Genomic DNA, 21,886 nt, shown 5'->3' with positions numbered 1-21,886 from the left:
TTTAGAGACCCTGTTAGAGAAAAGGAAGGATAACTTTAGAGCAAAGATCTAAGCAGAATAACCAGGCCCCATTTATTATACTTTCTGCTCTTAGATACAAGGACCCAGGAATCCCACTGAGGCTGCCAGCCCTCGAACACCTCTCGGGAGCCAGGCTGCAGCCCCTAGCCCAGCTCCTGGCCAGCTTCATTAGCTCTCCTTTCCTCTGATGTGTAGGTTCTGGTTCCTGTGACTTCACATCCTATCCTTCCCTACAGTGACAAGCAGAGCAAAAAAGCCAGGATTTTCTTAAATTCCCCAAAGGACCCTGAGGAGGAACGGGTTGCTTAAGGGGGTATATTTTGCTGTTTTTAAGAAAGAACAGTCATTGAAAAGGAAGTGAGGTGAAAAGGGAAGGGGATCGATGCACCCTGAGGCCTTAGACCCTGAGCTGCACCTTGACCTGTTTGTGGGGCTGCTACATGCCTGGCTTGTTTTAGTTGTGAGTTCCTTCCCAGATCAGCCTTGTTGTGCCTGTCAGTTTCTCCCCATATATTTTTCAATAATCATGGGAATGCTTTGTTGATCGTACCCTTGACTTACACCCCCAGCAAGAGAAGTGCACACATGACAATAACTGATTATAAGGGAATCCACCTACCCACCCTCCCTTCTTCCTGATCAGATTAGGATTCCACCCCCTTAGGTTTGGAGTCTTAGTGTTAAACCTTGCCTAACCTCCTGGTACTCACTGAAATGAGGTAATGAAGGCCCAGAGAGATGATGTAGCACTTGCTTAGGATGACACAGCATGTTAGCATCAGAGCCAGGAATAGAACCCAGGCCACCTGAGTCCCAGATTGGATCCCTGTCTCTCTCTAGGTTTGTCACAGGAGGGATCCAGAGATAGCTGCAGTGGATAGATCTAGAAATATAGTAGTTGTGTCTCGGCTCTATATATATCCTGGAGGTTGCTCTCTGCTAACTATATATACTCTGCCAGAGTGGGTGTGTAAATGATGCTGGAAATCGGGTTATTAAATAACCAGCCTACCTACCCATGCTGACTCAAGCTGGGCCTCCTGCCCATCCAGCTGGCCAGTGGAAATGCATTGCACCTATTAATTACAGCTAATAGCTGTATTACCGGGATGTTGAGAGGCTGAGGCAGGGGAGAATCTTGACAGGACTTGGCTCCACCGGGCACCGTGCTTGATGTGGGCCTCAGCTCTGTCTGGAGAAACACAAAGGAAGTTTTTCCAAAAGGGCAAGGTTGGCCAGACCAGTGGAACTGTCCAGAGAGCCACCACCTGGGCCATGCCACATTCCTCAACGGCAGTGAAACCACTTTGCACATGTTCCTTGCTAGGGTAGCCCAGGACATCCTATGCAATCTCTATTGCTTGAGGGGCTGGAGAAGGGAGGCGCCTCATGCTTCTCTATTCCTAACCTCTCCAGCATAGCCCTGTGCCTCCCTCCTTCCCCGCAGCACTTGGGCTTCACTCACCTGCTTGTCCTCATGTTCTTCCTGGAGAGAGGAGTGATTCAGACCAGGCCCGGGCCTGACCTCCATGCAGGATGCTTTCCTTCCTTTGTTCTCAGCTTCTCCGCTTGAGTGGCTTGAATGCACTTCTGCTCTCTTTCCATAGGCCCAGGGGCAGAGGAAGGCCAGAGAGGTGAACTGGAAAAATCTGCAGGTGGCTAAGGCTAGGGAAACCTAAATGAGCCTTTGTAGAAAGGGATACTCTTGCAGACTGAAGCTGAGCTCCCGAAGCTCCCTCTCTTCCCCAGCCAGACTGCCACAGATACCAGAGTGGCGCCTGGCTCCTGCTGAGGGCCTGGTTAGCCAGAGGTGGGGGACGACATGTCCAGTTGGGGCAGATCCAGCCTCAGCCTCTACCTCAGACTTATGTGCCAGGGAAGAACCATGTCTTTACCCTTTTGTATCTACCTCTCAACCCCTTTGCCCAGTATAGGTGCTAAATAAAAGAGCCTGTTGGCTAAAAGAACCCTCTTTGCTGTCTGTTCTCTGCATGGTGAGGATGGGATTTGCATTGCTCTGAGCAGTCAAAGGAAGGGCATAATCGCTCCCTATAGGCTTTCCTAGGGTGTCAGACAACTTGGGGTTGTTAAGCAAGGGAGGAATCTGACTCGGTCCCAGGTGTCAAAGTAAAGCTACACTGGATGAAGGGGTCTGCATTTGGATGGAGGAGGGCCTGTCGTGTGCGACCTGCAGAAGTGAGTGAAAGCCCCCAGCTGGAACCTGTGTAAGGTGGCACAAGCCAGAGTCTATTTTAAGCCAGCTTGCTTCCTGTTCCCCAACCAGGTGTATGGTGATGAGGTGAGGCAGAGCAGGTGGGAGGGGAAAAAAGGAGGCAGCAGCTGGGCTTTCTCTTTCCTCCCTTGGACTCACCCAGTCTCCAATGTGAGGAATGACATCAGCTCCACACAGATCAGGAAACACTGAGGTTTCAAAGAGCTGTTGTTTGGAGGCCTGACTCCTCCCCCAGCTGGTGTGAGAGACCTAGTGGGCCGCCTCAGGGAGTGGCAATGACTGGGCCAGACCCAGAGGGTTCTGGGAGCATTAACCCCAGCTTGCTTCTCTCTTCCTGCCTTTCTCCTGCCCCATCTCCCTCCCCTGCCTTTCCCTGCAGATCTCTGGTGAGTGTTCTCCCAGCCTGGTGTAGGGCATGCCCCAGTTCACTTTCGCCTGCTTCTGTGGTCTCCATGGCTTCTGCAAAATGAAGAGGAAGAAGGAGGAAGTTCACAGAGAGCGGGAGACGGCGGTGTGAGCAGAACCAGGGCCCCTCCATCAAGCCCCCAGCAGGTCCCCGGCCTGATGGTGCCCGCTTCTGACTGGGGCTTGGAGCAGGAATCTGTGTGTGTATCTTAGGTCTTGATTTAGCTGGTGCTCTTCTCAGCCTGACTCTCACCAGAGGGCATCAGCCTCCTGTATGCCTCTCATCCTTCTCATGCCCACACCCATTAGCTTCCAATTCTCAGACCTCCTTGGAGAGAGGCCCCAGCCACACAAAGGGGAACCCCAGGACCTGCCACATGCCTTCCAGAGACTGAGAAGCCCCAGGAAGGCCAAGGGGTGAAACTTCTTTCCTGCCCTGAGAGCTTCGGGGGACTCTTCTCAGGGTAACCGCATGAGGGATGTGCCGTCTTGGGCTAGGAGAGCTGTTGCTGAATAGGAAACTGGCTGCTCTAGCAGAGAACCTCCAGCAGCCCTGACCCTGGGAGGCCTCTGGGGCGGAAGTGTGAGACTCTCCTGGGATTCCAGGAACCGGGGCATGAGTCCTTTTCCAGCTCCCTCCCAGCATCCTTCTGGGCCAGGTGGGGCCAAGCCTGAGGTGGTTATCCCAGTGAGGAGGAGGGCAGAGGTGGCTGGTGGCTCTGTGGTTCCTTCTGTTCTTGCTTTCTAGAAAGCAGTGTTTCCTCCAGCCCTGGCCATGACCCACCCATGTTCATGATGCCAGTGCGTCCTTGCCAGAGGCACAGATGTGGGGAGGCCTGTTCCCCAGGCCCTGACTCCCCTCCTCAGGGACTGTCCTGCCGTGGCCAGACCGAGGGACCCCTTTCCTGCAGTGAGCCGTGCCCTCCCTCGATTCTCCTGTCTCCCCTGCCTTTTTCTTCTCTCCTCAGAAGCCATAGAGGGGACCGCGTTTGTATGTGGTGCCTTCAGGGGAAACTCTTGGGGTGGGGGACCTCTAGGACTTTCCTTGACTTTTTCCCTCATCTCCCACGCCCACCAACCTTCCAGCTTCAGTCTCTGCCCTTACCCCCGGCCCATTTCCAGGAGGTAGAAAGCAAAAGAAAAAAACATTTCCTTCCCTCTTTCCTTCTTCCTTCCTTCCTCTCTCCCCCTATTTTGGTATAACTTAGCCTTTTGCCTTTGATCCTGGAGTTCTCCAGGGCTAGAAGACATGCAGACAGGCATGGCAGCGGCAGAGACGCTTCAGGCAGATTCTGTAAGCCTGTTCTCCCTCATTGGGGAACAGCTCAGCCAAGGAGCAAAGTCAGAGCCCCTCTAGCTCCCCAGGGACAGAATAGCCCTTCTGACAGGTAAACAGGTGACCTGGGTAGACAGGTCAAGGCCTTAAGACAGCAGAGTCTGGACTCCCCTTTCCTTGGAATGTGGGCCTCTCTGGGCAACCAGGGAGGGCAAAAGGCTTCCTAGGCTGGTTCGCCCAGAACCTGGGAGAAGCAAGGGCACATTCTATGCTGGCAGCCTCTGCCTGCCCAGCTCATACCCACACTCAGGGCCCTTTCCTGGGCTTTGGGCAGATTTGGTGGGGTCCAGGTTCTCTTTATGAGGCTTGAGCACAGCTTGAGCTCCTCCTCCCATCCTCCATCCCCTTCCTTTGCCCCTACCTCCCAGCCCCCGCCTTCTACAATCTGTTCTTTCCTTTGATATCCAAAGAATTATAAACAGAAGTCCTTCCCTCAAGGGAACAACAAGATTCAGCAATAAAGGCCAGTGGGGTCACAAAGGAGAGGAGAAAAACTCCCTGGTTATTTGTCCTCTTGGATAGTAGAGGCCTTGGGTGAGGAAAAGAGATGGGCAGAAAAGTTACCTTGATACAGTGGCCAGAGAGCTGCCTGGAGGGCATGTGTGTCCCTAGCGGTCACCTGCGAGGCTGCAATCCTAGAGAAGTCACTTCTGTGGCAGAGGATGAAATTGTATCCCCGGAGACTCAGAGGTATTGGGTGTTATGTCCTGACCACACGGGCTCACCAGGAGGAAAGGTCAGGAAAGTGGAGAAAGTACATCCTGGGGAGTGGGTGGCCGAGGAGAACTTTCCCCATGTGTGCCTCTCAGACCTTGGCAGGGATTGCAGCTGCAGGGGTTTGGCAGGGAGCCCATCCAGAGAGCTGCTTCCCCCAGAACTCCCTTGGCTCCAGAGGGATACTAGATATCTTGAGCCCTGGCTTTGGGAACACGGGTGGGGTCCCAAGGTCAAAATGTTCTGAGTGGAGGTCCAGTTGTCCTCTGCCGCCAAGCTGGCAGTCCCTTCTTCACCCAGGGCTGAGGTTGGGTCCAGCACTGCAGCTGGAATGGTCTGAGTAGCAGGTAGCAGCTTCTAGCCAGGCACACCCCAACCCCACATTCTGTTGTCCCTCGGTTTCCTTCTCAGGGAAATGGGGACTTTGCTCCTTTTAGCATCTCTGGAAGCAGTCTGGAGACCTGTGCCCTCCTCTAGGCCCTTGAATGAGCCCAGGGAATAGGGAAAGACCAAAGCAGCTTCAGCATTCACAGACCCTGCACCCAGGGCCTCTGACTTCGGGCCAGGCTTCTACTCCTTCTGGGGTGGGCCTGGCTGCCCTGCCGTCCCATCCTCTCTCCATGGTTCTCTCCCAGAGACTCCACCTAGAGGTGGGGGCCCTGAGCCCTTGGGGTGAGGGAGGGGCACATGGGTTGATGATTCTGTGGAGGAGATCAGGCCTCTTGTTCTTGCTGTGTGGCACTTATTCCTCCTTGCAGACAGGTCGGGGGGTCAGTTTTCCCCATCTGTAAAGCGAGGACTTCCCATGGCCATTTTCCCTCTTGGGCTTCAGGCTGTTGAATGGAAGATCGAGAAGTGTGAAGGGTGCTTGGGGTCCCTGTGACTTGAGTGTTGCCTAGGACCCTGGCCCACAGGACCCAAGGGGCTTCTTGTCTCAGGTTGAAACCTTTTTATTAGAATGTCATTTCCTTCTCTGCTCCCAGGGAAGGGCTTTTTGAATGTAGCATATGGGCTCATAGAAATATATAGGGACATAGTTACTTTTAGAAAAAAAGAGCAATAGGCCAGGCGCGGTGGCTTAAGCCTGTAATCCCAGCACTTTGGGAGGCCGAGACGGGTGGATCACGAGGTCAGGAGATCGAGACCATCCTGGCTAACACGGTGAAACCCCGTCTCTACTAAAAAATACAAAAAACTAGCCAGGCATGGTGGCGGCGCCTGTTGTCCCAGCTACTCGGGAGGCTGAGGCAGGAGAATGGCGGGAACCCAGGAGGCGGAGCTTGCAGTGAGCTGAGATCGCGCCACTGCACTCCAGCCTGGGCCACAGAGCGAGACTCCATCTCAGAAAAAAAGAGCAATAATTAACTAACTGAAATACACATGAAGTGTTAGAGTGGGATGTAAGGAGCACTGAGCTGGGAGCCAGGTCTCCTGGCTTCTAGCCCTGCTTGGAAACTAATGACCATGTGACCTTAGACTAGTCATGTCTTATTTCTGAGACTCAGGTTCCTCAACTGTAAATAGGAGATTACATGAATTTCCTCTTAAGTCTCCTTTGGAGTCCAGGGCTCTGTGAGTCTGGGAAGTTGAGCCTCAGTGGGGCATAGGGTTGTGGAACCAGGGGGTCGCAGGTTTCCTCTGCCCTCACAGATGCACTCTGTGCAGACAACAGACATGTAGGGAGGGTGGGTGGAAGTGGTACGGTGGCGCTGAGAAGTGAGAGGGGGAGCGAGAGGGAAAGGCAAGTCACCCAGAGCTTCTGCTAGTATCTTCCTCTAGCCAGGGCCCAGGGCTCCCTGCAGTTCTGCCTCTCTTCCCTCCTACAGCCAGGCCCAAAGGGAGTAAGTCAGTTGGCCTGGACTCTGACTCCAGGTCCTGTCTAGGCCATGACAGGTGCCACTCTTAGGTACGCTCTCACTTTCTCTCTGTCACATACACATACCATCACCACCACCACCACAACCACCTGTAGATAGATGCTCAAGTGATTCTAGAAGAGATCTCAAGGACTGGCACCCTGCTCCAGTTTTGTAACCCATGGGCTTCCCTTTGCACAGCTCCTCACGTGCCCATCTCCATGCTGATCAAACTACCCCACCTCATTCCTTGCCTTCTGCAAAGGGAAGTGCCTCAGGCTAGAGTTTGTCCTGTCTACAGACTGAATGTGCATTTTGCCCAGTGGCTGGGGATGTGCTGGTGGAATATGCTGGTGATCGTTTCTGGATGGAGAGCCAGGGCCCCACAGTGTTATGCCATGACTGACTTCTGACCTTGGCAAATTGCCTCCTCTCTCCCAGCCTCCTCCATAACAGGTGGCGATGAGTCCCATTTCCTCCCTACCTCACAGGAAGGCATGCATGATAAAGGGCACACTTATCAGATGTGCCCAGATGTGGCTGGAACTTTTGGAGACAGATACTTGGTTCACAATTGCAAAGGTGGGCTTTTGCCAGAGAAGAAACTCTCTGGGCTGCTGAGTTCAGTGGGCTCCTTGCAGACTGGTCCAGGAAGTCTGGTGTTCCTCCTGAAGGTGGCTGCTGTGCCCAGCAGGCGATCAAGCTGACAATACCACAAGAACCAAGAAAGAGAATCTGTTCCCAAGGAATGAACGTTCTATCTCTCTGACCTAAAAGCAAGAGCAAGAGAGAGCCGTCACCATCATCACCCTGCTCCCAACACAAACACAGCCCCTCAAGTCCGTATTGCTGGCAAGGGTGTCTGGCTCGTCAGGGTGAATCCTCTGGACCCCCAGGCCATCCCTGGAGTGGTCAGTGCACACTGTGTCGGGGATGTTGTGGCCAGTCCACCTCGGTTCCCTTCTCTGAATTTCCATGGGATGGGAGCTATAGATCATGAAGAAGAAATAGGAACCTTGACTCTTCACAGAGGAGCCCGGGAGGTCAGGACTATCCACCAGGAGGGTGAGTGGTAGCTGCCCAGGGCATCCCTGGAGGAAGTTGTCCTACTGAGGAAGAAACTGCAAAAGCCAAGAGCTCCTAGACCTGGGCAGCTCAGGAGCTGGCAGAAACCCCTCAAGTATGGAGTTCAAGGGTTTTCCTCGTGGGCTGCTGGTCTGTCTTTTTCCCTTCTGGGGCAGCCGTCTCTCCTCCTTCAGCTTATTCCCGTGTCCCATCCAAGGGGCGGGAGGAAGGCAGGAGGGGGAGATGGCAGGACCCAGACAGATCCTCAGGACTCTCCCAGCCTCTGTTGCCATGGCAACACTGCTATTTTTATCCCGTTGTTCATGATGCTCAAAGCTCTAACTTTCTCTGTTCCAGAGAGGCCAGGCTGGCTTCTGCCCTCATCCTTCAATACAGCATCTTCTCCCAGAGGCCTGAGGATGGGAAAGAGTGATGGAGAAAAGGGGAGCCCCTTAGGTCACCCCTCAACCAGAGGGAACTGTCTAACAGGGGTTTGTCTCTGCCCTTTTGAGCCTTTGGTTTTCTACCTGGCTTAGGCACCCAGGTTTATGTTTTCTAGATCAAAACTCCCCATGGTCTCCGTGAGAGACTGCTCCAGAGAAAAAAGAGCTGCCACTCAGGATGGATTTTTCCTACACACGTATGACACTGCGGACACTTCCCTTCTTGGGAAAATCAAACTTCATTCTGAAGAATGTCCTGTTGGTGGTATAAGCCAACCCCTGCCCTCCTAAAAGGGGATAGAGAATTAAATTTGGTTAATTAGCAATCAGATTCACTGCGGAATTGAAACTAGTACTTCCCTTTCTTCTGTCCCTCCACCAAAAAACTGGAACAAATGGCTTCATGTCTTTGTCCAGTCTTTCTGCCTAAAGCAAAATAGCATACATTCTCCAGGCTGAAAAGCAGATTCCTCCCCACACCTACTCAAGATGGCCACATTTCAATCCAGGCTCTTGAAGACAGGGTCTAATGAAAGGATTTCTCTTCCTTCTCTGTCTGTTCCCTCTGACCCAGCTTCTAGTCCTCTCTTTATGTCCCCACCTCCATGGCAGTGGCAGGAGACCCCTGAGAGTCAATGGTGCTAACATTCCCCATTGATATACCCCTATGTAGTTTATCAAGATTTGAACCCAGCACCTGGGTGGATACATTTCACATGTTGGGCGGATACATTTCACATCCTCAAGACCACAACCCTGGCGACAGGTCTGGATTAATTCTGTAAACTGGGAATCTATATCACGCTGAACTCCCGCACTGAGGTTCTATCTCCGCTGAACTGACTCATGGATGGTTAAGTTTCCTGGGGTGGCTGGGACCCATTTACTAAGCCTCTAATTGGTTTCATTTTGGCTCAAGTTGCATGGTTTCCCGAATCTATGCACCTGGAGTAAGCACTTTTCTGGTTGCCACTGAAAAGCATGCCGGCAAACGCTGCTCTGTTAATTGCTGTAATAAACAGACTTTATTATATCCCTTTGCAGTAAATGTATTATATTGTCAGGGTAGAAGGGGCATCCATGTTTATTTCACACTGTAATACACTGCAGCAGCAGAAGCTAAACATTTGTTTCCATCAAATCTGCTGAGAAGAGGAAGAATGGAGACTTGGGGGAAGAGTCAGGAGTATGTACATAAAGTGAGGTGTTGAGGCCAAGAAGGAGGCTTTGGGAGACACCCCAGGTCCCCTGGAACTCTGTGAGCCTCACTTGTGCTATCTCTAAACTGAAGGAAGCCAGGCCTCGTGCCTCTTACCATCTCAGAAATAATAGTGAGATAAAGCCAGCTAGAGTGGGTGGGTGTGGGGAACAGGGAAGGTGGTTTAGGACTACAATGTGATCACATAGTCTTAAGGTGCTTTTAAGAAAGAGAAAGGGCCAGGCGCAGTGGCTTATGCCTGTGAGGCCGAGGTAGGAGGATCACTTGAGCTCAGGAGTTAAGACCAGCCTGGGCAACATAGCCAGACTTCGTCTCTACTATATATATATTTTTTTTCTTTTCTTTTTTTTTTAATTAGCCAGGCATGGTAGCATTCACCTGTAGTCCCAGCTGCTTGGGAGGCTGAGGTGGGAGGATCCCTTGAGCCTGGGAAGAGATCATGCCAGCATTCCAGCCTGGGCAATAGAGCAAGACCCTGTCTCAAAAGAAAAGAAAAAAAGACAGACAGACAGAAAGAAAGAAAGAAAGAAAGAAAGAAAGGGAGGGAGGGAGGGAAGGAGGGAGGAAGGAAAGAATCCTTAGTTGGGCTTCTCAGAACTGAAGATGTGTTAACAGAATTTTCAGACTTACAAAAGAGAGAAAGATGCTGTAAGATGGCATAACATTAGGAACAAGAATTATATCATGTATGTGATTATATATCCATAAAACTGTTTGAAAAAGAATTATTGTGTCATAACCCCACTTGGATTGGGGGAACAGATATTCCAACGATCTCTGAAGCAGGAAGCCCTGAGAGGGCAGAGAGATCAGGCCATCAAGTCTAACCCCAAAGCCAGTCTCCTGTAAGGCAAGAAGTGATTTGGGGCAGGACAAGATTCAAGTATCACACAGGCAGCTGTTCTTTAGAGCTGTGGACTGACTGCTCCTGAGAGGGCTGGCTGCCTCTTCTGCAGGCTCAGCCACCATTACGCCTAGCACAAAGCGCTCACTAAGTGTTTGTTAAGTGGTCTGGGGCAGATATGACCCCAAGCCTTTCCATCTTCAGGAATTCGCCGAGATGCCTGCCACAGCCCCTCTGCTGTCTGCACCCCAGCCTTCACCCACTTGTGTGGGGAAATGTATGCCATGCACTGCTGTTGACTGAATCTATTCTATCAATATTGAGTCCTGGCTTTATGCAAAGCTCTGCAGGAGGGGCTGAAGGAAAAATGTAGGAAAGTCAGACATTGCTCCAACCCTGGAGAAACTAACAATTTCATTTTTCCCCCCCGAGACAGTCTCACTCTGTTGCCCAGGCTGAAGTGCAGTGGTGGGACCTTGGCTCACTGCAACCTCTGCCTATTGGGTTCAAGTCATTCTCCTGCCTCAGCCCCCTGAGTAGCTGGGATTACAGGTGTGTGCCACCATGCCTGGCTAATTTTTGTATTTTTAGTAGAGATGGGGTTTCACCATGTTGGTCAGGCTGGTCTCGAACACCTGACCTTGTGATCCCAAACTGCCTCCCAAAGTGCTGAGATTACAGGTGTGAGCCACCACGCCCAGCCAATTTAATAATAATTTAGAAAACAATGTGGCAAGTCTCAAAAATGCCTCAGCTAAAGTACAAGCAAAGTGCTCCAGGGCTTCAGAGGCCTAAGAGAACACAACTGTAGAGTAGGGAAGAATCAGAGAAGGCATCACAGAAGAGGTGGAATTTTTTTATTTTTTGAGGCAGGGTCTTGCTCTGTTGCCCAGGCTGGAGTGCAGTGGCACAATTATGGCTCACTGCAGCCTCAACCTCCCAGGCTCAAGCGATCTTCTCACCTCAGCTTCCTGAGTAGCTGGGACTACAAGCACGCACCACTATGCCCAGCTAGTTATTTGTAGTTTTTGGTAGAGGCAGGGTCTCACTATGTTGCCCAGGCTGGTCTCGAACTTCTAAGTTGAAGCTCTTCTCCTTCCTTGGCCTTCCAGAGTGCTCGGATAACAGGCAAGAGCCACTGTGCCTGGCCAAGGTGGAATTTCCCAGGGACCCTTCTCTCTTCTTTGCTGGCGTCTACAGACTTCTGCCCATGGCTGTATGTATGCACGGACAGCGTTAGCAATGACTCTGCCAGCAGGTATGATAGGAAGCCTCTTCTGTCACAGGTGAGCCATATTGTTCCCAAATTCCTCTCCTCTCCAAAGTCTGACATCTGAAATTTCATGAGTGCTTCCTCTCTTTGACTTCAGGTTTTGATCCCTTGGGGTTTGTAATCCAGAAGGGAAGCAAACACTGGTCAGTTTTCAGGCACTTGTCCCACAGCATCAGTGATTACCTCAGATTTCCTCTTGGAGCAGGTTTTGTTAGGATGAGGGGAAAGAGCGTGAGCAGTGCACACCTGGCCAAGGAGGGCGAGGCCCCACCCAGTGGGAGACAGGGAGCACAGAAAGGAGGAGTGGCTGGGGGCTCTCTGAACTTCCCCATCTCGTTGCACTACCTGGCCAGGCCATGCATGTCTACACACACTTATGCTTGTCCACTCTTCAGCCTTCCTCCCTCCTTTTCTCTTCCTCTTCCTTTCTCTAACTCTTCTTCTGCTACCTTTTCCCTACCCTTCTTCCAAAGAGGCAGTGACAACCTCAAAGACATCACATGGTGTCTGTCATGCCCCACCACATTGCCTGGGGCCAGAAGATTGGGAAGGGACGTGCAGGCTGGCAATCCTCAAGCTTCTGTGTTGGCCCAGCATGGTGGCTTACACCTGCAATCCCAGCACTTTGGGAGGCCGAGGCGGGTGGACCACGAGGTCAAGAGATCAAGACCATCCTGACCAACATGGTGAAACCCCGTCTCTACCAAAAATACAAAAATTAGCTGGGCGTGATGACGCGCAGTTGTAGTCCTAGCTACTCTGGAGGCTGAGGCAGGAGAATCGCTTGAACCCGGGAGGCGGAGGTTACAGTGAGCTACGATCACACCACTGCACTCCAGCCTGGCAATAGAGCAAGACTCAGTCTCAAAAAAAAAAAAAAAGCTTCTGTGTTGTCCTGGCTTTGCCCCAGCTAAAATGTGTTTTGGTGACCAGACAGACATGCAGCTTTTTCTGTCTGGACCTCAGTTTCCCCTACTTATAGAGTGAGTGGAACTCTGCCTCCACCACCCTTCCACTCAATTGGCTATGGAGGGGAGAGCACAAGACTTGTTGTCTTTACTATCTGTGGCAGCCTACAGAAGTCACTCAATCTCCCTAGACTTCTGCTTTTCATATGGAAAATGTAGATAATAATAGCCACAAGTTTTTGCAGGGGTCAAGTCAGATAGCCTGTGCTCAGGTGCTCACCTAGCTCCCAGCCTGGCACAAAGCAGGTGTTCAATATAAGTTAACTGAAAGGTTTGTTGAAAAAATTAGGAATCGTAAGTGTGCGTGTTGCACGTGTCACATGTTCCACTGCATCTAGCACGGTGTTGGGTACAAAGTAGACATTCGGTCAATATCCACAGGTCAAATTGAAAACAGAGTGTGGAGAGGTCAGGAATGATTAAATTATCTCACTTGTGTGTTGGCTAACGTCTCCTTTTTCAGGTAATAGACAAGAAATAGTGTGTAAATCTGCTTATCCCCAAAAGGCGTGTGACGTGTGCGGTGAAAGTGAGCTGGGGTCCTCTTCCCCACCCCCAAGCTCGCTGGGCGCTCTAGGACGAGTCTCTTCCTCCTGCTGCATTTTGGGGAGCATCCTGCAGACGGCGCTCTCCCATCATCTCAGCCTCAGCCGAACTGGGCTGGGGTAGGGAGCGAGGGGTGAGGGGAAGTGTGAAGGAAAAACAGCCCCACGCGTCACTCACATATTTACATCTGAACTGTCAAAATAGTTATTTTTAAGTCGAGTTCCGTCTGCTGCGGGTTTAAAACTGAGCGGCGCGGAGGCGGGGGCGCCCTGCTGTGCAGGGAAGGCAGCGGGCGCGGCGGCCTGAGTGCGCGTGCGCAGTGCACCTCGCCGGCTGCCTCAGGGGTCCCCTGGCCGAGCGGGAAGCTCCTGTGGCAATGTGGGCGCGGAGATGTGCATGTGGAAGACCGGCTCTTCCTTTGGCCACTTTGCACCTAGCTGGGGAGCTGCGTAAACTGTTGGCGTCCGCATGGTCTGCCATTCCTGGTTCTCCACGGTGATGGGCAGCTTTCTCCTGAATCATAGGAAGCACGCATGCCATTCCAGGAGGGAGGTCTGCCCTATTCTTACCTCCTCTGACTTTGGTTCTCTACCCCTACCCCACTCTCCCATCCCGTCCCTGACAACCCTCCGTCTGGAAGTTTTCCATAGCCTCCCTCTATACTTCCCAGTTACAACTGGGGTCCATGCCCATCTCTAAAACAAGACTTCATGGGCTCCATTCAGATCCGGGTCTGATTTGGGGATGCTCCTCCCGCCCAGCCGTCTGCAGCACAGCCCTTCCTAAGAGGGGAGGAGCTGGGGGCTTCTACGGGAGCTGGTCAGCGCTTGGGCGGGCCTGAAGCTGAGGACCCTTGGGTGTGCAAGCAGCAGAGAGAATTCTTGCCTTCTATGTGGCAAGAATTCATTTTTCTCTGCAAAGTGAGGAGCCTGCTGGTTTGACACTCAGGATGCTTCTTTCTCGGTCTCTCGATTGCTCTCTCAGGGGCAGTGGGATTTGAGACAGACGCTGGCTGGCCCTGTTGCCATTAATATGTGTCCCAGCCCTGTCCAATGTCTGCTCTGTAATGAGTAGTGTTTCGGAATGTCACCTCTGTTAATGGGGAAGCGGCACCTGTGCACAGCCGGAACCACCTCTCTGTCTTCATTAGGCAGTCCGCGGCCTGGCTGCCGGCTGCCCTCGCTGGGTGACAGATGATGGGGATGAGGAGTGAGAGCAGCAGCCTCCTGCTGTCCAGGATTCATTCCCAGACAATGACCCCAAATGCCTGTCCCTGCTTCCCCCACCCCCCAACATCAAAATAGACAGCCGAGAAAAATGCCCTTCTCGAGCAAGGTGCAGCAAGGACAGATAATAGCTAAAAAGCATGCTAAGGAGGGTAGAGGAGTCATTTCCAGAAACAGAGACCTGCGCTAGCCATTGTGATCTCTGGTTTAGATTGCATTTGGGGGTCTCTTCCTCCCCCTACCCCAGCTATCTCCACAGGCCACCTTTCATGCCTCTTCTAATAAATCTGTCCACCATGCAAAAGTCACAGTGTGAGGGCATAATGGTTGTTCTAATTCCAGATTTCCCTCTAGCCCAGACGTGCATATTGCCTCCCAGCAAAATCCTGATCCTTTTAAATCTCAGCTCTCATATCTGCCTGACACAATGCAGCATCGAAATGAGCCAAGCCACAAAAGGTCCTGAGACATTGACAGGGCTTCAGAGGACCCCTACCATCATGATAAGATCAGTCTTTGAAACACCACCAGCATGGATATCACATTCCTCTGGTTCAGTTCAACGTACCCACCCTCCCCACAAGGCTGTGTTAAAATAGTTGCAGCATCTCCTTCATCTCCTCCGCTGCCCAAGCAAATTAAACTGGACCAGAAGTGTCCTTCCATACTCTCTAGGTCATTGGAGGTGGAGGTGGGTTGGGGCCACCTGTGGAGGGTAGGGGATGGTGGTGATGATCACTTGGAATTGCCTGAGGCAACTATCTGATCCAGAAGCTGCATGGACAGCTGGTTACTTGGCTGGGGTTGGTGGTGGAAGTGGCTTCCCGTTGCCAGGCCCTCACTTTGAAAGGCTCTGAGGGAGCCATGTGGAGATCTGGACTTTTCCCATGACCTCTCTTCCCTGTCTCAGGGAAGGGCACCTCTGTCTACTGAGATATTCAAGCCAGAAATCTGATTCATTCCTGACACTCTCCACTCTCCACCCCACCCTCGATCGGTCACCAAATTCTCAAATCCTGTTGGCTCTCCCTCCTAAATCTCCCTCAAATCTATTTCTCTTCATCCCCACCTAGTTACTTAGTCCAAGCCAGCATCTTTTCTCACCTTGCTCTCCAGTCTACCACCCTCTCTCTCATGCTATGCCAGCCTCCCTGACTTTCTTGCCATTCCAGGAACACACACATGGTCCTCCCTGACTATCCAGTCTAAATCAAAGTGCTTTCCTCCCAAGCCCTTCCCTGTCACATCAGTCTGTCTCGTTATCACATTCTGAAAGGTTCTTGTTCACTCCATTTGCTTGTTTGTCTGCTTTTCCCTCCTAGGACATAAGCTCCAGGAGGGCAGGAACCTCATTTGCTTTATTTAACCTTGAATTCACAGCACCAAGAATAGTGCAAGGCATGTGGTAGGGTTCAGGAAATATTTGTTGAATGAATGAAGGAATGGTTTGCTGCAACCTAACGATATTCCTGTACCCAGTCCTGCACCCTTCCTCTCATCCCCTCCATAGCACCTCGAGGGCTCTTTCTGAAAGATAACTGTCATGGCATCACTCCCTAGCTCCAAGCTTTTTGGTAACAGGATTGGCAAAATGTTGACAACAGTTGAAGCAGGGTGAGGAGTATATGTGGGTTTCATTATGCTTTGACTTTACTTGCTTGTAATTGACTTATGTTTGTTTTAAATGTTTTAAAATTATGGAAACAAAAAACCACCATAAAACCTTCAGTGGCTCCCACTGTCCTTAAGATAAAGCCTAAGAGCTCCTTATCCTGCTTCCTAGGCCTTTTGCTGTCTGGCCCTCTGCCAGTCTTCCAGCCTTACCCATTGCCAGTCACCCAATTGCCTTCCACACTCAGGATCCTCAGGAAGCATCCACACTTCTCCTTAGTACCAGGAACTGTTATAATGCTCTGGGACAGTTGTTTGTTTCCAATTCATGAGTATGGAATTGACTAGACAACTGTATGTCTGCTAGAAGACCAGGTCAATTTGGAGATCCTCCTGTAGGTACAGTCTATGTATCGGCCATGAGGATTTCCATCTCAGTCTCATTCCTTCTCCATTTTATGCTGTTACTTTTTCTGTCTTCTTTTGCTTCCACTTTTATTATATTTCTGTGACTGTCTTCAGATCCCTGCTGGTACAGAGTCTCCTTTAAGCCATGGGAATTATACACTCCTGGATTTTAAGGACAGGAATGGATGTCCCACAATGTCCTCGCCATCTTGGTTTGTGTGGTCTCCTATTTCATGACATTGCTCCTTACCATGTGTACTGCAGTGGAACCCCATTCCCTTGAGTGTGCACTCTGTCTCTCTCTCTCTGTCTCTGTCTCTGTCTCTCTCTCTCAAATGTTCTTTTGAGAAAAAGCAGATCCCGACTGGCCTTTATTATGAGAAGCTGCTTTCAGTTTCCTTGAGTTTCCAGGTAAAGGGGTGAGCTATGATATCAAATGAGATGGGAAGATGCCCCAATCATGAGTGATGTCCCCTCATTAGCAAGAATCCCAGTGCAGGACCCCAGAGCCATTTTGTCGTACTGGGGCCTTACTCACAGTTCACACTTGTGAGCGCTTACTGTGAGCACTTACAAAAAACAGTGTTTTTAGCTCCTGAGATGTGTTAACTCAGTCCTTAAAAATTCTGGAAGGTGGCCGGGCGCGGTGGCTCAAGCCTGTAATCCCAGCACTTTGGGAGGCCGAGACGGGCGGATCACGAGGTCAGGAGATCGAGACCATCCTGGCTAATACGGTGAAACCCCGTCTCTACTAAAAAATACAAAAAACTAGCCGGGCGAGGTGGCGGGCGCCTGTAGTCCCAGCTACTTGGGGAGGCTGAGGCAGGAGAATGGTGTAAACCCGGGGGGCGGAGCTTGCAGTGAGCTGAGATCCAGCCACTGCACTCCAGCCTGGGCGACACAGCGAGACACCGTCTCAAAAAAAAAAAAAAAAAAAAAAATTCTGGAAGGAATGTAGTGTTATGACTACATTTCCATTTCACAGATGTGAAAGCCAGAGTCCAGCTAGTAAGTGACACAAATAGAGGCAGTGATACAAAAATCCAAGATACAACCAGAGGCAGTATGACCCTGGAGCCTGTTCTCCCAACCACTCTGAAATTGCCTCTCAAGGTCCCCTGGGGCTTTCTGAGCTCCTGGTTAATGACTCTGGTAATCGAAAGCCTCCCAGCATCTCCTCCACTACTGTTCATTATCATTTCAGAGACCCACCTGGTCTCCCTCCCTGCCTTCTTTCTCCCATCCTGCCCTGCCTTGCTAGATTATTCTTCCTGACAGCCCTGAACAACCTCCTTCAGAGGCCTGAAGGGTGGCAACCCATCGTCAGCTGCAGAGGGCCCCAGACCTGAAGGGTCCTGTAACCTGAAGGCATCTGTGGGCCTAAACACCCTCAGGGAAATCCTGGAGCTGTCTGCAAGCTAGTTCCACCATATCCATCCACTTTGCTGAAGCCAGCCTGGTCTCATCCCCACTTCTACCCCCAAGCCTTGTTCACGATATGCCTTTGCCTACAATGCCCATCCTTCTGCTTCCTGCCAATCCAGACCTTACCTGTTCTTTAGGTCCCACTCTGAGTTCTACCTCCTCCAGGAAGCTTTCCCTGAACAACACCACCCCCAGCCAGGGGAGATTTTTCTCTGTTTCTGATCTTCTTCGGCATTTATGGCCACCACTGTATTGGTATTAGATTATGAACTTTCACTTCTTACCTTTGCGCATGTGTGTTTCTGGTTGGTTTCTCCATCTAGAATGTAATCCATTTGAAGAACTGCATCTTATATGTTTATCTATCCCTGTGGGTTGTCCAAAATTTCCTGCATGTGGTTTATGTATCATAAATCTCTGTATGCAGGACTCACAGAATACCAGGAAAGGAGCCCCCAAGCTCTTGATTTACCGGCATCAAAGGTCTGATTTGCCTTCATGACAGGACAGGAGGCTAGGACCATTTAGGTTTTAAGCAGCAGCTCAGAAAATAGGGCAGATGGATATCTTCCTAACTTTGTATAGCAGGGAAAGTGTTCCTTTAAGTGTACTCTTCATGGCAGTCCAGTGTGTAAAGCAGGTGAGGGTGGAGTCATTCTGGCTCCCCTGGAGTGGAGCTGCTCTGTGTCCCCCACCCCTCCATGGCAGCTCCAGGCACTGCAGAGGAGACCTTGGGACTGGAGTATCATAGTTCTAAAAATTGCTAGGAAAAATCACGTCTGACTCCAGATTAAAAGAATTTATTAATTTGGATTATTGAAAGGAGAAAATATAGGCACTCATTTTATTAAAAGCATTTTTGCTATTATGTTTATAGAATGGCAATTAGGCAGCATTTTCCCCTTTGTTATACACATTTGTTGGTTTTTTTCCCTCCATCAACCTTGTTCATGCCTCATGCTTTTGAAGGGAAGATGCTTTTGCCAGAACCTTCAGTGCATTTGAGTAAAGGTTCTGTTTACTCTTTAATTTACCCCATTACACCAGCAGCTCCTTGAGAGTGGAGTCTACTGGGCTCTACTCGTTTCCTCATCTGCAGCCTTGCAGGGTGCCTGGTATGTAGTAGGTGCTCAGTAACTGAACTCCCAAGGGGTTTGAGTCTTTAATTATACAGCCACCTCTCAATGAGCTAGACCCGGCTCACGAGCTCTGCGGATGATCCATGGTGAATTTTAATGTGGCGTTGGCATCCTCCTGCTGCTCAGCTTAAGCCTGAGCCACTTCCCTGTCCTCCCCCTCCCCACCTCCCCACTTCCCCTGCCCAGCTGGCGTGGGCTCAGAGAATATTAGTTAATTTTAATATTAGCCTAGGAAAGATTAATTAGGAAAGCAAATTTGCTCTAAAAGGTGTAATTAATTCCGAAGCCAAACAGAAGAGAGTTACGGATTATCTGCATTGCTGCTGCCTTCAAGTAGTGTGGATAATCAAGGGTTGACTAGACAAGTGCAGAATAATTTTTAAAGTGTCAGTGCTGTGTAGACCAAACTCCATATGGTTCCTTATGTAAGCAGGCTCATGCCTGAGACAAAAGATTTGTACTGAGATGGTGCCTATGCAAGTGAAGTGAAGAGGAAACACATAATCAGCCATCCTGTTGTGGCTATTCTGCCTTCTAAATCATTCATGAATCGTGTATCTTCCTCTCTAGTCCTCCCCCAAATGGAATCATCTCCTTTCTAGACTGTTGTAATAACCTCCAAGGAGTCCTGTAGCCTCAGACTGTTCCTTACCAATTCATCCTCCACTCAATATCAAACTAGGTGTAATTATACCATGAGCTACTTACAAACCTCTGTGTCCAGAGGTGAAGACAGAGCCCTTAGCATGGCACACCAGATCCTTCACAAATTGGAAGGATCCACCTATTCAACCTGACTCATTTCTCATCTCGCTTACCACGTCCTAGAATGTCTGTCCCCAGCCCGTTGTTTATAGGGCAAACTGTTGCTCATCCTGGAAGTCTCAGCTTCAATGTACCTTTGGACCCTTGCGGTTCAGATGCTGGGCTCCTGCAGCATTCCTTTAACACTTTATCTTATTTTTTGTAGCTATTTTTTTCCTTTTCTCTTTAAGGAGACAGTGAGCTCCTTGAAAGAGGGGCTATAGCTTTTGCATCTTTGTATTCTCCTCTACCTCTCCTTGATTTAGGCCAAGCATAACCCCTATCCCATAGGAGATGATCAATAAATAATTTTTGAAAGAAATTGATCAGCTAATGAGTTCAACAATGATGCCAACCAGATCAGCTCAGTGAAACCCAAACTTCTCCCTTTTCCCTCCAGTCAGTAGCAAATTCGGCCTGAAATATCTGGGGAAATGCCTCCGCTTTCCACTTCCTTTTGCCTGCATAGTGGAGACTCAGAGGCAGGTGGCTTCAGGAGGAAAGTTATCTGAGAATGGTGAGTGATGCGGGCTTTAGACTGACAGCTGCTGATCTTTGCTTTAGTTGATTTCTCCTTTTGCAAATGGTTATTGGCAATTGAAACTGCAAATCTATCTTCTCCCCTATGTAAATTGCATTTACATTTAAATTGTGCATTCTTCCAAAGAATGGGGTTAGTAAATAACTTGAAGATTAAATTTGAGGAGAGGAAATTGTGCCCCACGTCAAACCTGAGACTGAAGTGACATCTGGCTTTTACTATTTCCGTTATTTCAGTTTAATAACAGCATGTGGCATTAAGGGAAGAGAAACTGGATCTACATTTTAATGAAAGGAGGAAGCTCTCAGGGTTTAGATACCTTATCATGTTGAATATGTAGCCAATTGGCAATTAAAACTTGCTTCCCTCAAGAAATGGAATAAAATATCTTTGCAGCCATGGGGAGAGTGAAAAACAAAAAACAAGCTAATGCTCAGGACTGCACAGATAAAACTGAGGGAGATGGTGTGCTGCAAACAATTAAACCAAATATTTCAGGATAGCACAGAGTACAGGAATTCATAAATGGAATAATGCTGACAATAGAATCATAACTATGCTGGTGGATTTTCAAGAGAATAATTTCAAGCAGAATAGTTTGCACATGATATAGGGTTCAACCCATAGATGTTGATTGAAATCATCTGATTTAATCCTTTTCAACCTAGCTTGTTTTAAACCCCAGAGATTTAACCAAGAAAATATTCTAGAAATGTCTGTTTCATCCCAATAGTCTAACTGTTTAAATGGAAGCAGTTCCACCTGCTGGCTGCTTTTTTGTTGAAAGCAATTCTGGGAAATGTAAACAAAATGCTTGTGCATCCTAATAACCCAAGCCTATCATTTATTTGCTTTGATGGAAACAAATGTGTCAATTTTCAAAGTCTTTGTTTGGTGAATGCAATGTTTGGATGTTGGTAAATGTTTGCATTACATGTTTGTTTGAAAACTGATGCTCTATTCAGAAACTGTGGAGCCATAGCCCTCGGAGCCACAGCCTGGGAGGCTCAATAGCTTTCATAATCATCCACCCAAAGACGTTCAGCTTTTTCCCAGAATCTGGAAAGGACTGCAACTATAGACTCCCATGGGCAAGTGTAAATGAGATGAAGCCTCCTGAGGAAGATACTGGATGTGGGAACTTTCTGGGGCTAGGGCTCATGAGTAGAATAATGGAAAACATTTATATAATGCTTTCTATGTGCCAAGTACTTTATATGTATTATAACTCATCGAATAACATAGCCCTTTGAAACAGGTACCATTTTTATTACCCCTCAATATGGACAAAGAAGAGGAGACACAGTGAAATTAGTAACTTACCTGATGTGATGTCACCCAGCTGGGAAATGACAGAACTGGGATTTGACTCTAAGCAGGCTGGCTCCCCTGTCCTCTTCACCCCTTTCGGATCATTCCCTCTATCCCTGCAATTTAATGAAGGCATTGCTTTTTCTCACAGAAACATTTTGTCTTGCACACGTCTTTAAAATCTAAGCAGTCTTTCTTGAAAGATGCAGGCGAATAGTCTCACAGATCTTTCCTTAAACAAAATAAGGCAACACCAAGTAGGTTTTTGCAATGTCGATGATAATATCTGTCTCAGCTGTCTTATAAAAGTGTCCAGAGGATGAAATGAGATGATACGAAAATGCTTTGAAAAGGGCAAATCCATCAAACTTCTGCAATGTATTATTATTTATCTGCCTTCCATCCTGATTTCTTGTTTTCTTAAATGAATAATCCTTAACAAATTAATATAGGTTTCTTCCACTCTCCTATTTTCCCTGGAGTATATGGTCAAATTGC

At 49.4% G+C, this 21,886-nt stretch overlaps 1 protein-coding gene and 1 long non-coding RNA gene across 16 annotated transcripts in view; one reads left to right on the top strand and one right to left on the bottom strand.

Moving 5' to 3' along the window:
* The window catches only part of LEMD1 (LEM domain containing 1), a 68,028-nt gene that overhangs the window by 6,264 nt on the left and 39,878 nt on the right, over positions 1–21,886 (top strand). The window contains exon 2 of one of the 15 annotated variants that reach the window (XM_033196592.1): positions 11,249–11,422. The exons of the other annotated variants lie outside the window; for them this stretch is intronic. The gene's annotated coding sequence lies outside the window, so the exon portion shown is untranslated. The remainder of the gene's footprint in view (positions 1–11,248; positions 11,423–21,886) is intronic. 15 annotated transcript variants of the gene reach the window in all.
* On the bottom strand, positions 1,045–21,840 carry LOC117074786. Its single transcript, XR_004433705.1, has 3 exons — positions 21,829–21,840; positions 12,496–12,500; positions 1,045–2,649 (listed from the first exon to the last, which is right to left on the bottom strand). It is a non-coding gene; the product is annotated as an uncharacterized LOC117074786 (long non-coding RNA).

Source organism: Trachypithecus francoisi, unplaced genomic scaffold, assembly GCF_009764315.1.
Source record: "Trachypithecus francoisi isolate TF-2019V2 unplaced genomic scaffold, Tfra_2.0 Lachesis_group5, whole genome shotgun sequence".
Taxonomy (NCBI): domain Eukaryota; kingdom Metazoa; phylum Chordata; class Mammalia; order Primates; family Cercopithecidae; genus Trachypithecus; species Trachypithecus francoisi.
This window is presented reverse-complemented; position numbering and strand designations above follow the sequence as displayed.